General features: G+C 40.3%; 1 long non-coding RNA gene across 1 annotated transcript; it reads left to right on the top strand.

The window, feature by feature from the left end:
• LOC122698953 lies at window positions 1-18,644 on the top strand. The gene is made up of 3 exons (XR_006342463.1): window positions 1-11; window positions 13,532-13,539; window positions 18,517-18,644. It is a non-coding gene; the product is annotated as an uncharacterized LOC122698953 (long non-coding RNA).
• Window positions 18,645-22,704: the final 4,060 nt, after the last annotated feature.

Genomic DNA, 22,704 nt, shown 5'->3' with positions numbered 1-22,704 from the left:
GGAAGTTTGGAGTCATGGAGTTCTGGGTCTGGGTCTGGCCCCACTACTTGGTCTTGAGAATGTTGTTTAACTTTTCTGAGCTTGTGTTCTCCTCTATGAAAGGGGATGATGACTACTTCCATGACTATCGTGAGGATGAGATAAGGAAGTGTAAAGAAAATGGTTGGCACAATGCTTTGCACATAGTAAAAGCTCAGTAAATGAATCTTATTTTATGAAATTGTTGAAAGGTGTAATCAGCTTTTGGCAGGAAAAGAGCTCTCTGCAGGAGGCCCCTCTGTCTTGCCACCAACCTTAAACCAGGCACCCCTATACTCTACTATTTTTGGCTCTAACATATCTTTCAAATCTTTTGATCACACAACACCTCGCCTCCTCTCTTGGTTCTTTCCACAGATCAAAGAAGTAGAAATGAATAAGTAATTAACAGATGACCAGCTCTCTTCCCTAGCTTCCCCTCCAGTAATCTCATGAACAAACGCACAAGAAGTTGACAAATCTGTACTTAGTGGGGGAATGGTGATGGCTCTGACCCCCATCTCAATGACTAACTGAGATTAATTCCTAGTTTTCCTTTAAAAGCTTTCATGGTTGAGCAGAATCTTGGGAGATGATTTCTAGGGGACACTGAGTCCACCATCTCCCCAGATTGCTGGCATCCTGACTACAGACAGCTTTCCTTTCTACTAACTTTTGTGAGAATTGATTTTTTGCAAGTGGTGAGCAGCTAGGGCAATGCTCTCTCTTGAACAATAGCTGGCAATTGCCTTTGGTGACGCCCTCACCTTTAGAATCCTTCACTCTTCCTGGGACGTGATGGTGCTGCATCTTTCACAAGCTCTCCTGGGTTCTTTTTCTTCCCAGTAGGGATGATGGCTCAGACAGTAAGGAATCTGCCTGCAATGCAGGAGACCCCTGGGTTGGGTTGGGAAGATAACCCTAGAGAAGTAAGATACACTAGAGAAGGGAATGACAACCCACTCTAGTATTCTTGCCTGGAGAACCCCAAGGACAGAGGAGGCTGGTGGGCTACAGTCTTTGGGGTCTCAAAGAGTCAGACACACCTGAGCAGCTAATACTTTCATACTTTCATGGGGATGAACCTGGTATTCTACTTCCAGAGTCAAGCTTTGGGAAGGATGGGAAAGGGCATAAAACTATAGACTTGAAACAACTTCAAGGGGCCATTCCGCATCTAGAAATATAAAAATCAGTAATAATGGCTACCACTTATGGATTCCTTGTTATGCTTATCAACCTAAGTGCATTAAATCTCACCCAGTCTTCACAACAATGAGGTGAGATGTCTCATTTTACTCCCACTTTATAGGTTAAGAAACTGAGATACAGGGAGCAGCTCATGGACTCAAACCCAGGTCCATAGGAGAGCACAACTCATTCTCTCAATTGTGATATAAAATTGCTCTCTAGCAATCTAGGGAGCTGTCCATTCCCTCTGGAAATATCTTTAAGGATGGGAGAGACAGTTTCAGTGTTCAGTCACCTTTGTAATCAGGAAATCTTCTCTATATCTAGCTGTGATTTTCTTTCCAACTACTTCATTTATTTTGATTGGTAGTCTTTTGAGACTGAAATAATAAAAAAAAAAATAGCATACTTATGATAATAGCAACCATTTTCAACTAAGATAAGGTTTAAGTCATCTGTTAGTTCTTTTCCTTACTTCTCCCAGCTTCCCTGCTGGCTCGGTGGCAAAGAGTTGGCCTGCAATGCAGGAGATACAGGTCGAACCTTGGGTCAGGATGATTCCCCTGGAGAAGGAAATGGCAACCCTCTCCAGTATTTTTGCCTGGGAATTCTCATGGACAGAGGAGGCTGGCGGTTTAAGTCCATGGGGGTCACAAAAATCTGACATGACTTAGCAACTAAACAATAACAAACTTCTCTGCATACTTCAGTTACACATGGAGGAATTCAGGAGACAAGGGGAGTGGGACTTGGAAGGAAAGGAGGATAAACAAGGGTGTACCAGTGATGAAAGTTTCACAGGGTGACTGTGGCTCAATCCAGCAATGGGTCTGGATCAGTGTAGATCACACCCTGGTGTTTTATCAGGGACTGGCCAGCTGGCTACGGGTATCTTCAGACCCATCAGTCATTGGTTAAGGGTTATCCTACTGAGGACATGCATTTCCAAAAACTTCATGCTGTCCGTGGAAACAAAGCAGGCGCCCTTGACCTAAGGGCATCCTTCAGACAAAGAGTTGCAGGAGTTGGCAGCTGGGATGTTACAGGTATTGGCAGCAACTTGTATGCTTGTAATGGAAGGAGGCCTGAGGGATTATGGGTGGAGCACAGCACCTGCCATGATGACCACAGAGGGTCCCCAACTTAAGCGGTCTGACTTCAAAATGGTGCAAAAGCAATACACATTCAGTAGAAACCATACTTGGAATTTTGATTTTTTCCCCCCCAGACTTGTAATATGCAGCATATGATATAATCATATACTGTCTTGTGATCCTGGGCAGTGGCAACAGCCGCAGGATCCCGCGGGTAAACAACCGATCCACTTAGAACCACTCTGTACCCAGACAACCATCAGTTTTTCACTTTCAGCACAGTCTTCAATACATTGCATGGGCTTATTCAATACTCTACTATAAAGTAGGCGTTATGTTAGATGATTCACCAATTGCAGGCTGATACAAGTGTTCTGAGCATGGTTTAAGGCAAGCTAGGCTAAGCTATGGTGTTCGGTGAGTTCGGTGTATTGAATGTATTTTTGATTTATCATATTTTCAATTATTTAGGACTTTCAACTTAATCAGGGTGTAACCCATTATTAAGGAGAATGAGTAATACTGAGGAAAGCAAAAGGATCTCTTCCTGGTGTGGGAATTTAGCATTCTGCTAATGCTTCCTAGGACCTAATTTATTTTCTCTCCTTTCAAGCAAAGAAAGAATCTTTCCTCTATTGGAGAACCGGCAGAGTAGGATTGAAAGACATAGGTTTGTGGATGAACAGCTGGGTCGAAATCTGGCACTCCTTAGCTGTGCCCTCTAGGGCAAGTTGCTCAAAGCCTCCTTAAACCTCACTCTCCTCATCTGTTAGTGATCAATCACTTGCCTCACGGGTGGGTCTGTAAGGATGGGTTGAGGTGATGTCTGTCACCTTAGCTGAGTGCCTGGCATGCACGAAGTGCCGTGAAAGTGTCAGTCATTCAGTCCTGTCCGATTCTTTGCAACCCCATGGACTGGGGCCCGCCAGGCTCCTCTGTCCATGGAATTCTCCAGGCAAGAATACTGTAGTGGGTATTCCCTTTTCCAGTAGAAATGGTAACAGTTGCATTATTGATATTTCTTTTCCCGTCTCCTCCCCATGTGACCACAAAGACGAGCTGATGGGATGCTTCCTTTAAATAACTGCCAACTTTACCAAATTAGAGAACACCATTATTGAGACTTCCCACGTGGCGCTGGTGGTAAAGAACCCGCCTGCAAATGCAGGTTAGGTGTAAGAGACACTGGTTTTTTTTTATTTTTTTAATTTTTTTTATTTTTTTATTTTTTTTTTTTTTAGAGACACTGGTTTGATCCCTGGGTTGGGAAGATCCACTGGAGAAGGGAATGACAGTCCACTCCAGTATTCTTGCCTGGAGACCCCTGTGGGCAGAGGAGCCTTGCGGGCTACAGTCCATGGGGTTGCAGAGAGTTGGACACGACTGAGTGACTATGCACAGCACGTTGTTGAGTCAGCTCCTGCCTGTCCCTGTCAGAATACATTTCATGACATGGAAACAGAAAGTAACTGTTGGGCACATCTGTGTAACTTTAAAACTATATTATTTTCTTGAATTGTGTCAAGATTGATCATTGAGCTCAGAATTAAAGGCATTTCCAAAAGGTCACTTATAGTCCTCAATACGGCAGACTGCTTATATTTGCAGAAGGGTACTTTCTGCAACTTGGGGCTGCAGACTTGTAAGGATGCCTGTCATCAGCTGAGTAACTGCACCCTGCCACGTGCCAGGACCTCCCATAACACAGGTCTGTGCTCATCATCCTCCAAACAGGAGCTGCTTTTTCTTTTCCTTGATAGAGCACCAGTGTTTTCTGATTTGAAAATAACAGCATGACCCTCCAATTTTTAGTAGCCTTATTGGTTAACATCGTGTAGAGAAAGCACAAAAGAAAATGTTACTTTGCAAAGCCTGCCATTCTTAGAAGACTTCCCTGGTGGCTCAGACGGTAAAAAAATCTGCCTGCAATGCAGACTAAGGTTCAATCCTGGGCCAGGAAGATCCCTGGAGAAGGGAATGGCTACCTACTCCAGTATTCTTGCCTGGGAAATCCCATGGACAGAGGAGCCTGGTGGGCTATAGTCCATGGGTTTACAAGGCACGCATGCACAGCATGCTTAGAGACAAGAAGGGAAGGGCTCCTCCAGGCTACAGCCATTTTCAGTGGCTGTCACTCACGCGATCTAATCTTGACCCAGGGATCCATGGGCCCACCTTGGGTAGAATCTAAAGTGCATCCTGTATTCCAACCTACCCCTCCTGGAATGGGTAAATGAGCCTTGCAAGGAACACCTCTGCTTGGTCAAATCCAAGATATTTGGATTAGAACATGTTAATTGCTGTGTTTACTTTTTGTCCATATGATAAACTTATGACCCTGCAGTGTATGAGAACAAACACCACACACACACTCTCTTTTTTCCCCTCAGTGCACATTCATTTTTTCCTTTCTATTTTATATGTGGGTCTTCCCCTGCATTTGTCATGTAAGTACACGCACGTGGATAGCGTATAAAAGAGCCCTGCAAAGCAATCTTGGTTTCATTATTTCCCCCAAGTCCAGAGCTATCAGACTAGCCCCACGTTCTCAGTTCCCAAGTTTCCACAACTGTGCTCTAGTACGTCTCACTGTGGGGTCTCGGCGTCTTCCTGTACACGTGTTTGTCTCATTGACACTAATGAAAGTTTTGCATGTGTGTTTCGTGGAGAAAGAGCCCTCTGGATGCTCTCTCCCACATCCAGATTGAAAGGCTGGGCTGGAAAACAAAATATCGCTTTACTGTTTATTTTGATCACACCAGTTTTTATTAACCAGATCTCTTGTGATGAGGGCCAGGCATCTCGGCAGCATGATTCTGCTGATGGAGAACATGTGTTGTTAATCTCCATGTGCTCTGATCCATAGGCCAGGCTTGGGAAAGCCAGTGTACCGACAAGGCTTCTAAACCTTCCACCTCCGCTGTGGATGTGGAATTGTAAAAATCAGGTTTAGATTATTTGGATCACACTGGGATTTGTTCTATAACCGAAGAGGATTGTAGAGACTTTTGGCTGGAAAACTGCAAAGGTCTCCATATGTCCTCAAAAGGCCTCTCTTACTTTCACATCCTGAGAAGGATTGTTTCCAAAAGAAAAATGGTAAAGTAAATTCATTAACCTTTCCCACTGATTGAATTTTTTAAACAAAAATTCTGTTCACTTTCTTCCCTTTTCTCTCCCTACCCAAAAGCTGAAGTGACTCTCAAACAAGCCAGACTTTTTGTAGTAGAAAATCTGATCCTCAATATGATCTCAAGGGTATAGATTATTAGCTCATTCATCCAATTAGAGAAAATCAATAACTTCTTGATCTACCTCTAAGGTCCCTGAACACTTACATATCATAATTCTACTATTACTCAAGCTACTAGAGACACTTTGTATATTGCTTTTCGAAGAAGACCTTTAAACAGCTACACATAATATGGAAAGAGATCCCATTATAGTCAGATGGGAGTTATTTGTTTTTCCGTCTCAATGTATGATTAAATATGATTAAAGATATTGTGTTGTAATAAGGTAACCTTGGAAAGCTGCCCTGGGGAAAACCATAGCTGATGGACTCATTAGTTTAAAGTTGGGAAATGGATGCAGCTGCTAAGCTGAATTCAATGAGTGGAAAATGGAAACAGGGCAGGTGTGGGTCCCCACGGCAGGCTCTGCGGTTGTAGCTGAGCTGAGAGCTATTGGGATAGCAGCTTCTTAGGAAAACTAAGAAAAGAGAGTCAAATGCTGAGACTTCATTGATTCAAAGTGATAAAATGTCAGCGTTAACTTGACCCTATAGAAACTAGAGAAATAAGTTAGATATAGGAGCTTAGCACAAAGAAGCAGGGACAACATGGTTTCCTGAGTCTTAAAATCATCTGCACATAGATGTGCTGAAACAGAGGCAGCCGTGATATACTAGGAGGCTGGCAGAGCTTGGGGGAGGTCAGGCTTATTCACTCTTCACTTGCCCAGCAGAGTGATCGGCATTGGATGTTCTCATCAGCACTTCATATAGGACATTGTGAAGCAGAGTTATGGTCTCCTTAGGGAGGAAGTTGCTGATTCAGACCTCGGGATATCTCAAGACGCTAATTAGAGGGAGTCAGAAAACAGAGGAAAGGGTTATCTTGAGAACCAGATTCAGTAGCCAGGTTAAAGAAAGAGGTAGTGCGGAGCCCACCTGTGGGTTGCAGAAAGGAAATCACCCTCTTTGCAGTCAAGGGGTCGAGGCAAATTGAAAGAGACCAGCAGATTCAGACAGCAGGTCGTGACAAATTCTAAATCCTTAGAGTCCCCTCCTTCTCTTTTCTCAGGCTATACTCACTAGGTAGTTTCATCTTATTTCATGGCTCCAGTGCTCTCTCTATACTAATGTCTACATACCTTGTCTACATACTAATGTCTACATACGTTGAAGTCAAAACTATAACCTTGACCTCTCCCTTGCCTGTGTGATCTTCACTTATACAAAGTATACAGTACAATGCCTAACAGGCATCTCAAGAATTTCCATATCCCAAATTGAACCTTTGATTCCAACAGCTCCCATCCCAAACCTATTCCTTATTAGGTCTTTCCAATTTCATTTAACAGCACCAACATCCCCCCCAAACTGCTTATGAAATTGGCAGTATCATTAACACTTCACTTTCTGCATTTCAGTTTCAGTGGTTCCTAAACTTGTCTGCACATAGGTGTGCTGGGGCGCACCAAAATTTGAGGGCTGTGTCCTACCCTCAGTATTGTGATCTAATTGGTCTGAGGTGTGACCTGAGTTTTGAAGATGCTAAATGATCTGTACCCCAGGAGACTGTAATGTAGAGATCAGTTTGGAAAGCTTGATGTCCATCTCAAATCACGTATATTGCATTGCTTCCTTTCCACTGCTTGGACAATTTCAGTCCCTCCCAATGACTTACTCCATTTTTTTACTCTTTCCCTCCAGCATCTACTTTATACAGAGTAACTAGAGTGATCTTTTAAAAGTATAGGTCATATCAAGTCACCTCCCTGTTTAAAAGACCCCAGCGATTTTCCACTGCAGTTAAGAGTGAGATGAAGACTCTTTACTGAGTCTTCGAGGTCTTTTGCTCCCTTCTGATCACACCACTTTCCACCTTCCTTTCTTTATTCTGTGCTATAGCCACATTGGCTTTCTTTTTGGATTCTGTAACAGGCAAGCTTTTCCCCATCTCAGAGCTTCCATATTTGTTGTTTCTCCTGCTTTCAGCCTCTTCTCCCAAATTTTTGCACTTCTGGCTTCTCTGTTATTCAGGGCCCAGCTTTAATGTCATTTCTTCAGGAAAAACCTAGTATTTTCCACTACAGTTATTCTCATATTGCCTTCTGTCTATTTTCTTTATAGAACCAAAATAATACATTTGTTTACTCACTATGTGTTTATGTATATGTGTATGTACAGGCATATTTTTCTCCCCCTTAGATCAGAAGTTTCATGAAAGTGTAGCCCTTGTTTATTTTGTTCACTCCTGTATTGTCAGGATTTAGCTCCTTGACAGGCATGATTACTTATTAAATATATGTTGACTATCTGAATGAGTAAATATCTTATTCAGACAGCGGTGTGATTAGCAATAAATGGCTTTGTCCAGGAGCTTGTTTCATTCCAAATATGTGATTCAAACAACAGTGCTAGGACTTGATGCTTCAGTCCACCAGTAAAATGCACGTTAAGGCCTAGAACCCAAATCTGGTTTCTATATTCTCTTTCCCTTATTTTAAGAAATACATTTAAATCTTTCATGGGCCTCATGTGTGAAATCGAGTAGAAGACACAGTAATAGAAAGAAGTAGAATAAATTAGCCAGGATAGTCTAGTTTATGCTGAGATAACAAGCATCACCGACATTTTTAGTGACTTAACATGGAGCAATGACTTAAGAAGAAGGTTTATTACTCATGCAAAGTCTGCTTTGGGTCTGAGAAACTCTCCAGGAAGCTGTTTTCTTTCTGTGACGGCTCAGTATTCCAGACTCCTTTGTTCTCAAGACCGCTCCCTATCAACATAGTCACAAAGGAGAAGACAGACAATTTTACACAAATTCACACATTAAGTTAGTCACTCAATTGTGTCCAACTCTTTGCAACCCATGGACTGTAGCCCACCAGCTCACCTCTGTCCATGGGATTTTCTAGGCAAGAATTCTGGAGTGAGTAGACATTCCCTTCTCCAGGGGATCTTCCCGACCCAGGGATCAAACCTGGGTCTCCTGCACTGTATGCAGATTCTTTACTGTCTGATCCATCTTCCAGTAGTCACATACTTGTATGAGAGTTGGACCATAAAGAAGGCTGAATGCTGAAGATTGATGCTTTTGATCTGTGAAACTGGAGATGACTCTTGAGAGTCCGTTGGACAGCAAGGAGATCAAATCAGTCAATCCTAAAGAAATCAATTCTGAATATTCGTTGGAAGAACTGATGCTGAAACTGAGGCTCCAATACTTTGTCACTCGATGCAAACAGCTGACTCATTGGAAAAAACTCTGATACTGGGAAAGATTGACGGCAGGAGGAAAATAGGGTGACAGAGGATGAGATGGTTGGATGCCATCATCAAGTCAATGAAGATGAGTTTGAGCAAACTCTAGGAAATAATGAAGGACAGGGAGTCTTGGTGTGCTAAAGTCCATGGGGTCACAGAGAGCTGGACACAACTTAGGGACTGAACAACAACAAGACATCAAGTACTATTCTTAAGTTCACATCCGCCGGCCCAAATAAGCCTCATGATGTTCTCAGAGGAGAGGAAAATTGTAAACCTTGGTGAGTGGTAGGAATGTCTACTACAAAAGGTATAGGTCAAGGTGGTACAAAGAAAAGAAACAATGAGGAAACATTTTTAATGGATGAGTCTGATGTTAGGCTACTGTCTCCACTTCTGATCAATTTTAAGAATATAATGGTGAAACTGGATTTCCAAAACCAGATAAATGTAACAGAAACAAGAAACTCCAGCAGAAATAATTTGGTTTGAGAATAAACATCCTACTAATTTCCCCATTATTTATCACACTTTGTGGCAAGAAGAATTGAAACACTAAAGCACAGGGAATAATATTCATTATCTTTAATAATCTATAATGGAAAAGAATTTAAAATAAAAAATATATGTATAAACAGAAATATGTATATATCATCAAATCACTTTGCTACACACCTGAAACTAACACAAGTATTGTAACTCAATTATACTTTTAGAAAAAAGAAAAAAAAAAGGAAGAATTAAGACACTAAGATCTTAAGTGCTCTGTCTTTAGGAGATCCAGTATGTCATCCTTGTAATGGGAAGATATTTGAAGCCTCCTGACTTAGAAATCCACTTTGTATCCACTGGGTTACTGTGCCAAGATTTCACCATACTGTATATTATACAAAGCAGAAGAGCAAACCAAATGGACTCCTGTCAGACCTCTCAAAAAAGTCCCAGAGCTGTGTGGTCTCGAAATTGAATTATGACAATGTTTGTTATCAGGGCCTCTCTTGATCCATCAAAGTGTAGTTTGACAGCCTCCTAATTGGTGTGTCATATAGAGACTGTGTTTGAAGACTCTATTTACTGTCATCTTGCTTCAGGTGCAATTCAACTGAATAACTTTGATCTTTCAACTTACTTAATTTTGTGGGCTACTTTCTTCCTAGGGTTCCTCGTAAATATGGAAGTAAACAAAAAAAAAAACCTTTCACCTCAAATGCTAACCTGGAAACCCTAGAGTGTACTTTAATCCAAACAGATAATATTGGAGTCATGATTTTCAAAAAAAAGTCCAAATTTTAACCTTTCTCACGGATCGGTACAAATTTCTCTGTTCTCTTAGGCACATGTGATGACAATATCAGAAAAAAAAAATCACTTGGCGACTTACTTTAAAGATACTTTGTAGTTCTAGACAAAAAGGGAAGAAAATAATGCCAGGAATGGTTTCCACTCTTTGATAGTATTAGTATTGTTGTTGTGTACACAGGAATGCCATTTGTGAATTAATTCAGCCATTCTGTCAATGCTGTCATGAGAGTGATTGCTAGCATCCAACTTTGCCCTACGAACAGGTCCCTCACCCAGAAGGATGTGTTCCACCCAATATTTGTGTTGTAACTATAGAAGGTGAGGTTGAGCTATGGTGTCTAGAATGTTCTGTTAGACGTGCATATCTACCTGAACGTCTCACAGTCACGTCAAATGCTGCATATCCTATCACTTTTCTATTTCCTGTTGCAGTGAGCAGTGATTCATTCATCCCCAGTATCTCTTGTGCCCAGCACATTGCTCCATGCATGTTTATGAAGTGAATGAATACCTATTTGGATAATACAAAGAACTCTTTGATATGTGTAAGTATTTACCTTGGTAATACTAACAGTATTATTGTCATGTGCAGACTGGTAGATCAAGATGGTCAAAAGTTACTTTCCTGGACTTTTTCTCTCAACTCTTCAATATATTTCTATGTGCAATTGTTTGAGTGTGTTCTGTCAATGCATAGTAAATGTGTATTCCTCTATTTCTCCTACAGCTTCCTACCCCATGAGAAGAACCGTATTTTCTCGATAGAACAGATACAATTCTCTTACTGGTGTTGTGTTGTGTAAACACAGTAAGCATCAACACCTGATACATGTTTTCCTGTTGGATGGTATATTTTGAAATGTATTTTTAGAAATACATCTATAAATATTTATAAATATATACTTTCTGAAGCCTGGTTTTTAGGTATATATTTACACATTTATTAATATAACTTACCTTAATTTAGAAAGTGTATAATGTCATTGGACAAGATACATGTGTATATTATAATGTTCAACTCAATTAAGAATAACTAGTTGAGAAAATCAGGGTAATAGAAAAATAAGAGCAGTCATAAAAAAGGATACCCATCAAAGAATTTAGGGTACAAAAATATAGCATGAGTTCCTACTTACATGCTCTAAGCTCTCTAAATCAGGAAGATAAAACTAGGTCTCAGCCATAGCTCAAGAATTCCTGGTACTATAGCCTGAAAAAAAAAATGTCACATAGGTCCTTATTGAGAGGACACTGGGTAACGCAGTTGATAAGCTTAGACAACGCTCTCATAGGAAACACAGTGAGTTCCACAGGAGTGTTTCTGGTAACGTCCCTCAGGGTAGGCTGGTGATACTGAAGTCAATGCACAAGCAATTTTATAGAGAAACACTGTGATGAGGTCCTGAAACACAGCTCTCTGCCATCTAGCTGAGTTTCAAGATATATTTTCAGAGGGTCAGGGTCATGGGTGGACATCCATAAATTGTTTCTTTCAATTAAGCCCCGGATAACTATTGGAACTATATATGTGAGTTCAAGATGATACAGTTATTGATAGGGGAATGCCCCAGGAGCCATGGATTTCTGAGGTCTCAGGAAATGTCATAGAGACTAATCACAGAGATTCTAGGAAACCCACTGGCTCTTGGAGATCCTCCAGCATTGAGTAAAAGCCAAGACTCAAATATAGCTCTAATTTGTTTATGTAAAAAAAAAATTCAATAAGTTTACACTTTTAAACATTTTTTAAAAATTGTTTAGGGACATGCATATGTCCTAAGCATATGTCCTGAAAATGAAAGGGTAGTAATAAAAAAAAAATCTAAAAATGGAAAACCTGCTTTTTAATAAATGGTAACTTCTTCTCATTAATTCTGAGATCAAAGTGTCTTACCTGAAAGGTGACTTCAGCATCTGTAGATTCACAATAGAACCTCAAAGAGTCATAAACAGTTAATCTCATCTCTCAAGCAATGTCCCAGAAGAAATGTGTGTTCTATCTTCAGTAAAAATATAGATTTAGGATATACTTACAGGGCAGGTTACATGCATAAGTAAGAGAGGAAAGAATTCTGGAACAGGTACTAGCGGTATTTGGATGGCTACAAAAAGCACTCAGCCACCAGGACCTGTCCGTTGTGTAAGTGGCTGGCTGGGGAAGCAGGGAGAGCAGACTGGCAGGCTTCATGTCATTTATATTGGCCTTGCTGAGTAGACACAAAGCTCTTCCTTAGTACTTGGGGTTTTAAAAGCCGTCAGATGGCACCACAGCAGGCTAATGTGGTGGCATGTTCTGGAGACAGTCATTTATTTTTTCCCCCTGCTAAATAGTGGGAAAAAGTGAATTTTAGTAATTAATAGGCACTTACCCTTCTTTCGTCATACTGTCAGCTTCGGTTGGTTTCTGTCTTGCCATTAACATGTCTAATGCATATGTCAAGTGGAAGGCTGACATGCTAGTGGCAAACAGAATATTATGTGAAGGCGGCAATGTGTTAAAACAATTGAGTGAACAAGCACTAAAGTTTGCTGCTCAGGCCATATGTTGCAGTGTTTAATTTCCCGTAGTGGAGAAACATGGTTGTCAGAGAAAAAGATGATGAATACATTTACTTTGGGCAACTTATTACAATGAAGAATGACTTTCCAGAGGAAGAGAACAGAAGAATTAGGCTTGCATAGGGAGCATATGGTAGGCATTCAGACCTAGGCAAGGGTAACAGGACTGCGTGCTTTCAAATGAAAGACATTTAATCAATGCATGTGGCTGGTGTTGACATATGGAAGTGAGAAATGGGTTTTGATTTGGAAGACAGGAAGAAGGTTAACGGTAGTACAGGTGGTTACAGAATGATTGATAGCTTAAGTAACTACCAGAGAAAGACTGTGTAACTCTTTCAGTTGGGCAACAGACTCCAGAGAACAATGTAATTTAGAAAAATACAGAACATGGAATGATCCAGGGCAGGTCACTTGGCTACAAGAGGAGATGACAGACACAAGAAGCTGATGATCGAATGGTAATAAAAAGGGATGCACTGGGGAAGGAGCGGTTGGCAGAGGCTCCAAGGGGGCAAATCAGAAATGGCTGAGGCTGGGGATGAACCTTGTCCACACTCAGGAAGGAAGGAGTGAGAATAATCTTCCCAGGCTTAAGTTGGTACAATTCCGATTTGCTCCCTTGTAGCTGACTTGGAGACTCAGAAATTCTGCTTAGAGAAAACCATCATCTGCCAATATCAAGGTCTTGCTGTGGGGGCATGTAATAACCTCTAAATATTGATTGTAATTTTTCTCTCCTGAAGCAAGATTTTCTGGGTGAGAAATCCATGTATTCACTTTCTTCTCTTGTTCCAAAAGTACATAGGAGAGAGCTCTTAAATGACCTTTATCCGAGTTGTATTTAATCCCATCCTTCCAGAGGTGAAAGGTTAGCATGTGAACTTGGTGAAGCAGCAGACAACTTAGTGTTTAATTCCTGCATTCTCCATTTGTTTTTTGTTATTTGGTTAGGGACGTGGCCCTGGAAAGATAATCTTTCGAGAAAAGTCATTTTGAGCACTGATGATTATTACAAAGAACACGTAATGACCAGATCCTACTCAAAATGCCATGAATAACTGCACTCTAGAAATACTGTGTTTGCAAAGACATTATATAAATCAGTGCCTCATAATGGTTCATTTAAAGTGTGATTAGGGTAATGGATTTAACAGTCAAAGGCAGCGAGAGCCTCGTTCTTTTCTAAACTGAAAGCACTTGCTAGACACTTGAAGTGTTGATCTAGCTAACAAGATCTTTCTTTTCTTAAAAACGTCCACTTTTCATGGGTCAAAAAAATTAGAAGTCTCCCTTCAGATGTTTCAAGAAGACGACATTAAAATAAAGGCTGAATATAAGCAGCTGCTATCACGCTAGTTTAGTGTGAGAAGGTGGAGGAGAGAGGACAAAAGGAATATTGAAAATGGAGGATGAGGATTTTGAAAATCAAAATTTTGAAATTTTCCTCTAAGTCAGAGAATGACCTGATTCTGCATTTTGCCTGTTTATGCTCTTTTAGTTCCTACATTTTTTGAAGATTAAGCTTTAGCCAAGGACAGCCTACAAGATGCAGATGGTATTGATTAAATTCTGAGAGGGAGTCTAAATTGATCTAACATAAATTACCCTTGAAACCAAAGAGTAAGAATGAGTGATTAGGGATGGGGCCTGAAATGAGGATAATTAAATTGAACCACCAGTTAGTCCTCTTACAGAGAAGTCCTTACAGTAGTGAACAAACAGTGCCTCAGTTCCCTCTATCAGAAATTGAACAAAATACTTTCCCTTCTCATCAACTGCTGTGAGGCTCAATTACTGCCTGAAATCTACTTGGAAATCTTCACACAAAAGGTGCTATGGATGTGAAATGAAATGTTAGTATCCAACAGCACAGGGATATCACTCTTTTTACGCCTTTTCAAGTGTCTGCCACTTCTGCTGCCATCCCCAGTCCCTTGACTAATTGTCTCATGTCTAAAAACTGCAGGAAAGTTGACCACAGACATGCAGCCACCTTCATTACGGTCCTTCAAAATTACCTAAATCATATTTCTATCTGAGCATGTGCTGCACTCTTGGAAGTTTGATGAGTGATACAGAAAGTCAAAGGCCAAAACAATAACCAGTAAAATCATCAGAATATGTATGATTTAAAAATTGGCAAGATGAGCTTCACCAATGACATGGGTGGATCATTGTCATTATTAAAGGTGCATGTGCTATGAATATCCAATGTGACGAAAGAAAAATAAGAAAGTCTAGTCCCTGCAGATCTGAGGCAGGGGATAAGCCAGGACCTTGACAAAATGGCAAATTTAGATTGGATTCTTTCTTTCAAGGAAGTCTAGAAACATGGATTTTTATGTAAACTCTCCAACATTTAAATGTTGTTGACAATTAAAAAATAACATGGTGTATCAAGCAAAGTATGGATGGAGGCCACATATGACCTCTAGATCACCATGGTGTCACTTTTGATTTGAAAAATATTCCATGGCACAATAATGTACTTTTCAGATAAATGCTCATTTTTGGGGCAAAAGATTTCTTTTTTTAGTGACTATAGCAGAAATGTCTGCCAGGTATAGAACTATCCTGATCCAGTTCAAAAACAATAATTCCTGGAGATCAACCATGGATCAAACATGATCAGCCATACAGAATGTGAGCCCCATCCTCAAAGGGTTCACAGATTAAGAGATAAGATCAGACAGACTCATTAATGCCCAACAGCATACGGAGGAGAGAAACAAGAGCCAAAACAGAAGCATCAACCCAGGGCCACAGGTTCCAAGGAGAAAGTAAGCAATGCAGTTGTGGATTCCAGGGAAGGGACTTTAGGAAATATGTGGCCTGAAATAAACCATGGACTGTGTAGCCCGCCAGGCTCTTCTGTGGAATTCTCCAGGCAAGAATTCTGGAGTGGGTTGCCATCCCCTTCTCCAGGAGATCTTCCCAACTCAGGGATCGAACCTGGGTCTCTTGCACTGCACACAGATTCTTTACCATCTGAGTCACCAGGGAAGCCCTGAAATAAACCATGAGAGGAGATGGGGTTTTGACAGAGGGAGATGCTGAAGGAGAGCATTTCCAGCAATAGCTTAAGTGAGGGCATGGATGGGTGAGGCTGGGGAGTGGTTAAGGAAGTAAGCACAGCCAAGTTTGGTCGGAGCATAGAAGTGGGGGGACTTGTGGAGACAGAGGTTGAGCACAGTGGTGGGCTCCGTATTGTGGAGAGCATTGAATATTCAGGTGGGATATATACACCAATAATGTAGCTAATAAGGAACAAATGAAGGAGACTGGGGGCTTCCCAGGTGGTGCTAGTGGTAAAGAACCTGCCTGCCAATGCAGGAGACATAAGAGACATGGGTTAGATCCCTGGGCTGGGAAGATCCCCTGGAGGAGGGCATGAAAACCCACTCCAGTATTCTTGCTTGGAGAATCCTTTGGACAGAGGAGCCTGGTGGCCTATGGCCCATAAGGTCACAAAGAGTCAGGTGTGAATGAAGCGACTTAGCACACACACACTCATGAAGGAGACTGAGGACTTCCCAGGCGGCATAGTGGTAAAGGATCTGCTTGTCAACTCAGGAGACACAGGAGACTCGGGCTCGATCCCTGAGTAGGAAGGATCCCCTGGAGTAGGAAATGGCAACCCACTCCAGTATTTTTGCCTGGAAAATTTTACAGACAGAGAAGGCTGGCAGGCTACCATTCGTGGGGTCTCAAAGAGTCAGACATGACTGAGCACGCATACATAGGTATAGAAGGAAATTGAACTGGATAGACTTATCGCTTGTAAGTTTCTGCTTATCTGAGGCCATTTACCTGCAGATACTGAAAACTCTTTATCCAATGGCACAACTACCTTCAAGTCTTGAGCTAATCCTGCTCAGTTGGGCTATGTGATATGAACCCATTCCCACCAGTGAGTGAGGTCTAAAATTAGTTGACTTTCCTAACGCTAGCATTCCTGATGTCCCTTGGGTGTCCGTCTTCCCCCAAACACAGACTGAGGTGCTCAGTCGTCCACAAAATGGTATTTTCTCCCACGTTCCTGATGTGTACCAAGGACTAGAATTCAGCCTTGAACACTAGTGAACTTGCCTAGAGTTTTAACCAAATCTCTTTGATGTTTGCTGACTTCTGTTTTATGATTGAGTGTGAGAAGAAGGCATTGCGTTCCATTTTATCTCAGTAATTACCTGGAAACCATCTCTAATCCGTGGGGACTATTCCTTAGAAAGCGAAAAGCCTTCACCATCTGATTGGCATACCCAAGACTCAGAGATTCCCATCATGGGGCCTTTCTGCTGTCAGTTCAGTCAGTTCAGTTGCTCAGTTGTGTCCGACTCTTTGTGACTCCATGAACCATAGCACTCCAGGCTTCCCTGTCCATTACCAACTCCCAGAGCTTGCTCAAACTCATGTCCATCAAGTCAGTGATGCCATCCAACCATCTCATCCTCTGTCGTTCCCTTCTCCTCCTGCCTTCAATCTTTCCCAGCATCAGGGTCTTTTCCAAGGAACCAGTTCTTTGAATCAGATGACCAAAGTATTGGAGTTTCAGCTTCAGCATCAGTCCTTTCAATGAATATTCAGGATTGATTTTCTTTAGGATTGATGGTTTGATTCTGCTGTTTGCGGCTGCAATTTGGATGGCTGGCTACTCTCTTTGGGGCCTTATACCTTGCATTCACATTTTATTTCTCTCCGGCCAGCTTTTCACATTCCAATTAATTTAAATAAAATCAAACTAAAAATACAATTTCTCAGTTGCTCTAGTCACACTGGAAGTTCTCAATAGCCATACGTGGCTACCAGCTGCCGTACTGAACAGGACCACCAGAAACCTTCCAGTCATCTCAGAGATTTCTATTGGACAGCCGTGAAGGCACTGCTTTGTATCACTAACCAAATGGGCTCAGTTCTGAACTATGCTGATGCAAATACAGATGCACACACATTCATGCACAAACACACACTGAGCTTGAATGAGCTTTACCATCATCAGCTCTTATCTGCCTGAATTGGAGTAGGAGAAAAGAAAAAAGAAGGGACTGCTGTTCAAGGCATTGGTATGAACACCCAGAAACAGATATTTGGCTTGAAAAATTAATCAAAATGGAATGTAAACTAATAAAACTAAGAAGAAAATAAAACAGAAAGGAAAGGAATGTAGTGATATGTGGTATAATACTAGAGCATTAATAAAAAGCCATCAACGTAAATCACAGGAAATGATTACAACCCTAGATAAGTTATAAGCAAGGCCCATTTTTGGAATAGAGTTTCAAATTATATTGTATTATACACAATAAAAGATATTATGGAACTTAAAAAAAAGGTGCTGTTGAGAGAAACCAAAAATGCCTCCAGCCTGTATATATCTTGTTTGCTCATAAAAATCAAGGATATTGAATTTTTGAACTCTGTACCAATGGAGATTTAATAAGCTTGCACTTGAGAGGATATCATAATGAAGCAACACTTGTTGATATGGGTCCTAGAGTCTTTTTATGCTAACTGGGGACCCTTTGCCCTGACCCCAAATGGAAGAGACCCCAGATGAGAATGAGATTTCCTGAAGTAGAGATCTAGTGGGCCCTGTTCTCATGCATCTCCAGGGCCTAGTATAGCACCTCCGACACAGTAGATTGTAAGTAAACAATTGTTGAGTGAATGAAGGAAAGAAGGACGAGTGAGTGTTTGAAGACTCTGGGCAGCTGCATATTAACCTGAAAATCTTAACTTTCATGCTAAAACAGAGACCTGTTAGCATCTTCAGAATCAAACAGGGGGCTTGTCTAATTTTTCTTTGATTTGAAAGTGCTGCTTTTGAAAAAATTATATATTTGCATGGTTATAAAGAAACAAACTATTTTATATAGGATGGATAACACAAGGTCCTACGGTACAGCACAGGGAACTATATTCACTACCGTGTGATATGCCATAATGGAAAAGAATATTAAACAAGACTATATATATATATGTATTTGGCTTCCCAAGTGGGGTTAGTGGTGAGGAACCCATCTGCCAATGCAGGAGATGTAAGAGACTTGGGTTCCGTCCCTGGGTTGGGAAGATCCTCTGACGGAGGGCATGGCAATCCACTCCAGTATTCTTGCCTAGAGAATTCCATGGACAGAGGTGCCTGGTGAGCTACAGTCCATGGGGTCACAAAGAGTTGGACACGATTGAAACAACTTATGCACACACATATATGTATGACTGAGTCACTTTGCTGTGTAGAAGAAATTAACACAATATTGCAAATCAATTATATACTTCAATAAAAGTTAAAAAAAAATAAAAACAGAAAGAAAAACAGTGAGAAATTCTGCCACTCCTGTACCCCATATTCCCAGTCCCTGTGCTCAGCTCTTACTAGCAACTACTGTATTTAGTTTCTTATAAATTTTTCTAGTTACTTTATGTGTACAGTAACAAATTTAAATTTAGGTTCTTATTTCTCCTCTTTTAAATATCAAAAGCATCTTACCTTACACACTATTATGCATTTTGCTGTTTATTTTTCAATAAGATCTCAAAGAAGTTTCCATGTTGATCTTTTTTTTTTATAGAGTCAGTTTCACTCATTTTTTTGCTTGTTTCATAGTATTCCATTTATTATTATTATTATTTTTTTTAAATTTTATTTTTTAATTGGTTGAAAATTGCATCATAATTTTGTGTTGGTTCCAGCCATACAGCAGTGTGAATCAGTCCTAATTATATATATATATATATCCCTTCCCTCCTGAACCTCCCTCCCCTCACCCGAATCCTACCCCTCTAGGACATCATACAGCACCAGGCTGGGATCCCTATGTTGTTTAGCAACCTCCCACTATTTTACACATGATAATGTATATATGTCAATGCTACTTTCTCAATTCATCCCCACCTTCACCTTCACTTGCTGTATCCACAAATAGGTTCTCTGCTAGGTTCATCAGTACCATTTTTCTAGAGTCCATATATATACACACGTTAATACAAACAACGTGTTATGACAAAGATAAGATACTTGTCTTTCTCTTTCTGACTTACTTCACTCTATAAGAGGCTCTAGGTTCACATTCACCTCACTACAACTGACTCAAATTTGTTCCTTTCTGTATCCAAGTAATGTTTCATTGTATAAATGTGCCACAGCTCCTTTATCTATTCATCTGTCTATGGACATCTAGGTTGCTTCCATGTCCTAGCTATTGTAAATATTGCTGCAATTAACATTGGGGCACATGTGTCTTTTAGAATTGTGGTTTTCTCAGGGGATATGACTAGTACTGGGATTGCTGAGTCATATGGTAGATTTATTCCTAATTTTTTAAGGAATCTCCATAATGTTTTCCATAACGGCCATATCAGTTTACCTTCCCACCAAAAGTGCAGGAGGGTTCCCTTTTCTCCACATCCTCTCTAGCATTATTTGTTTGTGTTAATAGATTTTTGATGATGGCCATTCTGACAGATGTGGGATGATACCTCATTGTAGCTTTGATTTGTATTTCTCAAATAATGAGCAATGTTGAGCATCTTTTCATGTGTTTATTGGTTATCTGTATGTTTTCTTTGGAGATATGTGGGTTTAAGTCTTCTAACCATTTTTTTGATTGGTTTGTTTGCTTTTCTGATATTGAGCTGTATGAGCTGCTTATATATTTTGGAGATTAACCCTCTGTCAGTTGCCTGTTTGCAATTATTTTCTCTCATTCTGAAGGTTGTCTTTTCATCTTGTTTATAGTTTCCTTTGGTATGCAAGAGCTTTTAAGTTTTATTAGATCCCATTTGTTTATTTTTGTTTTTATTTCCATTAATCTAGGAGGTGGGTCAGAGAATCTTGCTTCTATTGTATTTTTATATCACGGTTTATTTAAGCAGTTCACTTGATTTAACAATTTAGGTTATTTCTTTTTTTTTTTTTTTTTTGGTCTTACAAATAATATTGTGATGAATATCTTAAACATATGTCCTTTCATTCATTTGCAAGTCCATTTGTAACATCAATTTCCATAAGTGAAATTGATGAGGCAAAAGATAGATGCGTTTGTGAACTTTGATGGATTTTTCTAAATTGCTCTCCATATGGGGTTACGCTAACATACACTCCCACAAGCAATGTATGGGAGGGACTGTTTCCTGCAGCCTCATCAATGGGGTGTGTTATCAAATCTTTGGATTTTTGCCAACCTGATAGGAGAAAAATGGTATCTCAATGTAGTTCTAATTTGCATATCTTTTATCATGAGTGAAGTCGAGCATATTTCCAAATGTTTAACAGCTATTCATATTTCATTTTCTGTGAACTGTTTATATCTTTTGCCCAGATTTTCCTATCAGCTTGCTGGGCTTTTATTTCTCTATTTGTAGAAACTTTTTATCTATTGGAGAAATTAGCTCTTCGTTTATACATGAGCTGCAAATCTTTTTTGTAGTTTGTAGATTTTTCCAGCTTTGGACTTAGTTTATGTGTGTGTATTTGTCATATAGAAGCTTTTATTTTTATATGTATTCAGATTTATCAATTTTTTTATGGCTTCTGGATTTTGGATCAGTTTTTAGAAGTCTTTCCATACCGTGGATTAAAACCTTTCCAGATTCTTTTAGTAATTTTATAGTTTTATTTCTAACATCAAAATATCTGGTACATTTGGAATTTATCATCACACCGAGTAAGAGGTAAAGACCTAATTTTATTTTTTCCAGATGCCTACCTTTTTGTACCAATAACATTTATTAAATATCCTATATTTTATATTTTCCCTGCTGGTCTGAAGTGCCACTTGTAACATATACCAAATTGAGAATGCTCATTGTTGGATGGAGATTCAAGAACACTTGAACATCTTATTTGCTCATTATGAAATCTGTTGGGTTTGACTTATGGGGTAAGGAGGAACTTCTCCCAGGCCTCCTAGCCTTGTTACAGATCCCCAGTAGGCCCTCTAATGGCTCCAGGAACACTGAGTAAGGCTGGCAGAGTTTTGCTTTCTTGCCATATGAACCCTTAGGATTTCAGGTCTCTATTGTCAATGCTTCTGGGCTCCAGGCAGAAGCATAGGCTACACCTTCTTAAAGAGATTGCAGGGGCAGTCATTCAGGATGAGAAGAAAGAGCAAGGTGTATAACCATCACAAAAATCACTTCACCTGAGTTTTTGTCTTTACCTTGGAAAGGATGGAGCTGAAGGAGGTGCACTCCAAGGTCCCTTTAAGCACTGACATGCCATGAATCACCAGTGAGTAAGAATGGTCTGATGGGAGCGTTTCAGCCGCCATGACGAGGGGGCTGGATCGTATTCCTCACTCGGTCGCTGGCTCCACTACATAAATTGTGCCCTCCAGTGAGGTCAGTTCCAGGACTCTGTGTAAATCTGAGACCAAGACTGACCACTTGTGAAATGCCTGGAGAACAGGGGAAGGAACATAGAAAGATTTATGACGTAACAAAAGATTTGCAAGACTGAGGGAACGAGCGAAGGCATACTCTCTCTCTTTGTGATCTCTAAGCCTGAAATAATCCATCTACCTGCAAACTTTTGAACTTGTCCTATTGCCCTCCCAGGGCTTATATGCTTTGACATTTTCAAATATAGTATGACCTCTTCTAGTGTGAAAGTAAAGACTCTTGCTCATTGCAAGGGCAAATTTCAAGATGACATGATCAAAGATGGAAGAAGGACCAAATGTTGGGAGTAGTTATTTACATCATCCTGGATAAAGAGCCCCATGGGTACCATATCAAAGCTCTGTTTGTGACATTCAAAAACCCCAGCCAAATAGCAGCAGGAGGGTATTAGATGAGCTGGCAAACAGTCTTCTTTTTTATGTAGATCCTAAAAGCATCACATATTTAAATCATAGATCAGAGTAACATATCTAAAATGGCTAGAAGGCAAACATATTCGAGTTTAAACAACATGCATTAAAAATACGAATAACCATCTTCCTGTATTAATCATATCAAAATGATTTTGTTTTTCTACCATTTGCAGATGTCTCTCACTAAGCAAAGTAACACATTTCTATTTCAAGGCTATTAACAGTGGAG

Source organism: Cervus elaphus, chromosome 8 (assembly GCF_910594005.1).
Source record: "Cervus elaphus chromosome 8, mCerEla1.1, whole genome shotgun sequence".
Classification (NCBI taxonomy): Eukaryota; Metazoa; Chordata; class Mammalia; order Artiodactyla; family Cervidae; genus Cervus; species Cervus elaphus.
Note: the sequence above shows the minus strand (reverse complement) of the source record. Positions and strands in the feature narration are given on the sequence as shown.